We start from the raw sequence: 6,894 nt of genomic DNA, 5'->3' as shown, positions 1-6,894 counted from the left end.
AACCAGGCTCATGCTTTTGTGTTTTTGCACAATCGGATAAAAAAACAACAAGGAATGCTGGCATGAATAAAGATGATGGGACAACGTAATGTTGTGGGCAGATTGTTCATGAAATGATATCCAGGCACACATGATAGGAATTGTAATGGTCCTGTCAAGGCCTAGTTGTGCTTTTTAGATTTTCTTGTCAGTCCTGTTCCTATTTTTACAAACACCATTTGTGGCTGCCAAGCGAACTAAAGGCCACCCATGTTCATATCACAAAATATACCCCTGCACATCAAAACCCATCTCTCCTCGGGATTAACCCACATGGCTGTCATTCCCACTGGGAGGAATCCTGATGAGGAGCCGCAGCACCGACTGGTCGGACATGATAACCCAGCATGTGATCTCAACATTACAGCCATTATATGGCCACCAGCGGAGACACATGTAAAGTCATTCCTCATGCACACCTTTCCTCTGCCGAAACATACTGCATCTCTCTAATAAGACTCTCTTTACAAAGGGTTTATACATTGCACCTAACACCTTTAAATAATTCACAAAGGCTTTAGAGATGAGTTATAAGCCATTAATAAGCCATTAGCAAGTTTATTTGCAGAGCACTTTCAACAACAGGCAAATTGAACTACTTTAAGAAGGCATTAAGACAAGACGTTAAAAAAAAGTAGATATATAAAAAGGCATAAATAGGTTGCTCCATCTGGTGTTCAACCTCCGCAGCTTTCTCACTTTCTAATCAATAAAGAGTCATGGGTTTCACATGTTCTGTGAGCCATCGGAAGAAGTTATGGGCAATTATGAATGTTAATAAGTCATTAATTGTTGTTAAAGGGCTATCAATCAAGTCTGCAGTTGTAAATGTTAATAAGATGGTAATAAATGGATTTAGGTCTCGTTGCTCTGCAGCCTTTTCTCAATGTTAAAGTCTAAAGAAAAGTTATTTTTCAGCTATAAACTCTGAGCACCGGAGTGCTACATGCACACACACAATTTTCTGTCAAAGTGACACTTTTGTTTATTTCTATTTCTTTATATTGTTTATATTAGTGATTTCTGTATTTCTCTCTCTCTCTCTCTCTCTCTCTCTCTCTCTCTCTCTCTCTCTCTCTCTCTCTCTCTCTCTCTCTCTCTCTCTCTCTGTGCTCACTTGTTTAAAGTAAACAAGTAAAACATGTATTTTGTGCACCGATCAGGATTTTGTAACATTTAAATCGGTCTGATGACATTTCAAGGCTTGTTTGGTCACTGTAAACAGTATTTAAGTGTTAAATTCTTAAAAGGCAATAATAAAGATATTTCTTTTTTGTATTTTTTCACTTTGATTGTTGTTTATTTAGTCATGCATATTTAATGTTGTGGGGACCAGATTTGAATCTATCAGTTGAGAATATGTGACGATTTAAATGATGTGTAATAAAGTACTCAGTATCTTCTTTGTAGCGTCCATGTTGTTTCTGCCTTCTGGCTTAAAGATCATGAACACACTGAAGTAAGAATACTAGCCAACTAGCTGCTTGCTTCAGCCTTACATTTTCTATGGAGAGATGACAGTGGCATTTATTTCTCACCAAATTTCCCAAAATGTCAAACTATTCTTTTGAGTATTGTCAATGTCATATGACAGATTAATAAAGATTTAGCCATAAGCCACTAATATAGCTAGTTACCACTGGAAACCCAAGGGTGCCATGTTAGAAAGTGGTACCAAAAAACATAAAACTCAAGCAAAAGATTATTTAGAAAACTACACTCAAGGCGGCTCTATTCTCTTCTGCCATTGAACAGATGCCAATAATATGAATTAATTTTCCAAAACCTCAGTCATGTAAAAGGAGCAGCTCACTCTCTCTATGAAGCATTGTCTTGTGTCTTTCTATCATCGTAAGCCAGACAAATAAAACCTTTCCTGTCTGAAGACGAAACCAATCCACAGCTGACTTGAAAAAAGAAAGGGGCTCTGCTCCAAGATCCCTATACATCCGCTCCTCTGTCCTCATTCTTGCCCTCAATTCCCAAAGCAATCTCAAGTCAGTGCTTCTATTAAAACAATACTGCTTCATGCAAATTGCTACTGTCAAGCCCCCTGGTTTTATTTCTCGTCCTTACCGCTGCACTCCTAGGCTCTAATGGAGATTGTGCCAAGCAGACTTTGCGGCATCAGGTAGGATCAATGGTATCAATAGAACAATCTGACAATGATCGCCAGCACTTTCAGGCTAAAAAGAGCAATATGTGACATTGAATGGATGAGCACTTCATTGAGTGCTGCTGCCAACAAACCAGGTAATTACAAACAGGGGCAATAAATCTAACCTGCAGCTGTACAGCTTCCAGATCGCTCAACTTTTTGGTACAGCAACATAATTATCCTAATTGGCAGGTGGCAGCCTGTGCTATTGTTACATTTCAATGGCAATGTTAACGGCTTGCCGTACACAGCATGTTAGCGCCTACTCATCCCTGAACGCAGTGTGGGGAAAAAAAGAAAAGAAAGAGGGAAAAAAAAGGCCTTACCTCTTAACATAAGATTTATCTTGTCTGTTTCATTAGCAACCAATTAATTAAATAACTGATTTACATGCTGGGCACTTTGGCACTGCTCAACTTCTCCCCACATACATTAGTCATAAGGCGGTGCTGTGTGCGCAGGGGCACTTGCGGAGTACCCTGCTGAGTTCATTAGGTCTGTCGTCTGCTCCGTGGAATATTCCTGTTTCTTCGACTCAGACGATTGACTCGGCTGAGGTCTGCACTCTTTTAGTAATGAGGCCTTTGCTGTAGGTCTGTGGGTGGGTCTCAGTCGGCCATTCGTGGGTTTATGAATAAAGTCAGCTCTTTGGTCTGAGAGAATAAATTGTTTGCCCAAGGTTTTTTCAGTTCTTTCTGGCAAAAAGATGACATCAAAACTGAATACAGCGGACATCAGTGCCGCTTTGTTACAAGGGTCCAAGGTTGAAAATGGTAATGAGAATTTTTGCAAAAAACAACTTTTATTGATAAGTCAGTGTCAAAAATCCCCAGATATCTTCTAACTGAGTGCCCTCAAGGTTCATACTAAATTACACAAATTATTTTAATTCAGTGGGCTTGATCTCACATTATTTTGTTTTTTTCCACGCTATAAAATCAAACACTACTCAATGTATTCTTGTATGATATTCTAGGAAATAATGTTCTATTTAATGCTGTAAGACAGAGCTACTTGCTTAGATTCAGGCACCAAAAGTACTCGGTTGAGGTTAGTAAACAAGGCTTGGTACTTGGTACTCGTATGCAACTAATGCACAAGGTTTGCACAGGCCATGTAGGTGGCATAGACCACAATGGATTCACATATGGAAGTTTATTTAATGGTCCTATGTCCTATGTTCATTTGCTCGATCCATCTCCCCACCCTCACGCCCTAAACAGATTTTATTGAAATTTATATCGACGATGTCGTCTCACTTCCTGCTTGGCTGCTGTCATAATAACTAAGGCCACTAGATGTCTTTGTAGCAGCACCACCTGGCCCTCCATTATGTGGGTTTCCTACGAATTTCAGTGCATTATTTTTTGCAAGGTATACCTGTAAACGGTGAAAAGAAAAGCCTGTTCTAATGTACAGTATATAATAAAGCCAAAGTAGGAGAGAGAGAGTGGACGGATTGGCTCTGCACACAGTCAACCAGGTGAACTACCCTAGCACCCATCCCTCTAATTTCATGTAATTTTATTTATTTAGGATAATCCAATGCGATGCATCATCTCGTTTTCCTACATATAATGCAAACAGTCAAAGCAACAAGATAAAAAGAGCAACAGAGGTTTTTTTCATCGACTGCTGTTATCAGGTATTAAATGGGGACACATATATCCCGAAGGATATTTCCAAACAATAATACATTAAGTGCTGTATTTTTAGTACATTTTGGCTAGTAAGACCTATCAGAAATGTAATTAGTCATTATTTGATTTGAAGTATCACACACTGTGGGATGCAGCACGCAAGTGATTTTTAAAGTACAATAACAATAACGAGATAATAACACAGTGGGTTTTCAAAATGGGTTTTCTTCAGCTGAAAAATTAATTTCTCTTGTTTTGTGTGACTCGTGATTAGATGAAAACACTGAATTATTCACTTTTGTGGCTGGCTTCACATAATGCAGCTTCAATTTTTTTTTTTTATGTGCAACCGGTACCATGACAACCAATTAAAACAGTTGTTGTTGTTGTTGTTGTTGTTTTTAAACAGGATGAGTGCAGTGACACAATTTAAGTTTCATCTTGAACCTGCAATTAGTTGCACTAAAGTTATATAAAGTAAATAAAATAAAACAGAAGCTAAACATCACCAGAAGGCAAACTTTGGCCTCTTTCACATCTTATATGAGTCAAAGCAGAATACAGCTGGGCAACTTCAGTAGTAGGAGAAGGAACTTCTGAGCCTCTAAACAAATAAGCTTTCTGTTCTACTGTCAGTCATTATGTTAATTCGCTAATGCAGATTAAAAAGTAATTGTTAACAATGTGTACACAGAATAATCTGCCTTGGCTGACTGCTGTGGAACAGATAAGAATAGGCTGTAGAGATGTCCAGTGTAGGGCATTATATGCTTCATTACACACTTTTGTTCCTGGTGTGTTAATTTAAAAAGATTCAGTCAGAGCAGAACCAACTGTAACCTTATCTTCCCCTTTCATTTTCCTCTACTAAGTCAAATTTCACCTTGTGTACAGTAATGAGCTGTTAATTTAACCTATGGCTTGTTCATAGAACTTGAAAGATTTGTCTTGATTAGAGGATAATCTGAATCTTTTGATGTGTTCACACAGGCTGAGTGTTTACATCCCCTATCTTTGATTGTGTTTTAGCCACATGCTAAACAAACACGTCTGCACAAACTAGACAATTTTACCTTTCAAATGAGGCCTCATACAAGTATTTTGTCCAGACAGCTCTTCTGTTATAAGCTTTGGCTCAACTTTTATTTGTTCTAATCCTAACCCTCACCCTAAACCTACCCACACAGGTGAATTTTAAGAAGTTAAAACAATACCTACATTTTACCTGAAAGATGCGTTATATGTGAGACTTGGTAAAATGCACATTGAAAGATAATCCCATGTTCAATTGTGCAACTCTCAATAGAAGCACAACAACTAATGATTGCTATTGTTATCTGCATATCACTTTCTAATTGAACTGACTGGTTTATATAATGTCATCACAATTTCCCAGAGCTAAAGTCAATATCATCAAAATACTAATTTTGTCCTAAAACTGTTTCCCAGAAGAAAAAAATAAATGCTGTAAATTCTCTTCAAATTTGAGAAACTGAAACTATTGAAATAAATTACCACTGGGATTTTAAATTACATTAAAATACAGAATTAAAATACACTCCCAGTCTTCTGACACTACACTACAAAGCATGGCACTCTCATAACTGCGGATCATCATAAAGGTACGCTACATAGCAGTTAGCACACCGTTACATTAACGTCCCACTGTTGCTATGCTAACAGTTACTGAAGCGACAGTAGTGATGACAAGTCTTTTTAGCTGGTAGACTACAGCTAGAATATTATTCACAGATCCCGATTTCATCCATCTATATTCCTCCAGGCTTCTGTAGGTCTTCAGTAACCTTCCACAGCAGGGTGAGGGAAAGTTGATCAGGTAATCATAGATGTCTGAATACTGGAGGTCCTTAACTTTGTCCTTTCTGGCTGTTTCAACACAGTGAAAATCCCCCCCGGGGGTATTATAAGGGTTAGTAGTGTTAAATCCAACAAGTTTTACAGCATAATGTTCAATGTCCTTTGATTAAAAGTTGAAGCTTGAAATTAATGCTGGTTGGTCTTCACTCACTTTTCCTGCCAAAATGGCGGCATAAACAAAACGTGTCATGTGACGTCTGGAGCTCTCTGACAATTTGTTCTCATGGTTTGTACATCAGTTCAAGTGTCAATAGGTAATAATCAGGGTTAAGGGTAATAAAAATGTTGCTAAATAGTCTAGGGACATAAAATCAGTTTCACATCCACAATTGCAGACACTTTCTCATTTGTGGAGGAGTTTAGACTTCAACAGAGGAGGCTAATAAATAAAAAAGGATGGCTAATAAAGCTTATAAACTACAACAGCTGCCTTGATTTTGGATTTTGCGACCCTCACAGATGGGGTCATTCCTAAATTCCCACAAAGCTCACAATGGGAGCCCGAAAATATGTTCCACTGCTCTGTATTTACTGAATGATATGGGCTAAGGTTAGGATTAGATTAGGGTACTTATAACCATTAGGGTCATGACATTGCACTGGTCTAGCACTGGCTAATAGTTACTTTTTTGTACGCAAAAAAAAAAATGATATAAAAATGAGTCGACCAAATTAAAACAAATGCAAAGGAAAACAGAAAAAGGGAGAAAAATAACTGGAACATGTTAAGGTTATGAAATCAAGTTTCCAAACAAGTTTAGATTATGAAAAAGGCCCAGGGTTAAACAAATGACATCTTCAAACAGGTTAGGGTTAACTGAACAATATTTATACATTTTAACTTTATCACAGCAGGAGAGTTAATGTATGTTAAGAGAATTTTGGGGAAGTACTGGGAAACCTAGGACCCTGGGAACATAAATATGCTTGCTCACTGATCAGCACTGACAGCTCACTAATGGTTAAGAGCGTGAATTTGAGACAAATGGTCACAAAGTCATTTTCAATTCAATTAAATCTTTGCAAACTTTTGCCACTTTAGCTTTTGATGGACTAATTGATAAGTCTGTGGTTTATGCTTTTCCTTAACAGTCTTAAGTATATAATAAAATAAAATAATTTAATTTGTCAACCAGAAAAACAGAGAACACTGATTGTCTTTTCACTCCTAACAAAGGA

Source organism: Centropristis striata, chromosome 1 (assembly GCF_030273125.1).
Source record: "Centropristis striata isolate RG_2023a ecotype Rhode Island chromosome 1, C.striata_1.0, whole genome shotgun sequence".
Taxonomy (NCBI): domain Eukaryota; kingdom Metazoa; phylum Chordata; class Actinopteri; order Perciformes; family Serranidae; genus Centropristis; species Centropristis striata.
Note: the sequence above shows the minus strand (reverse complement) of the source record.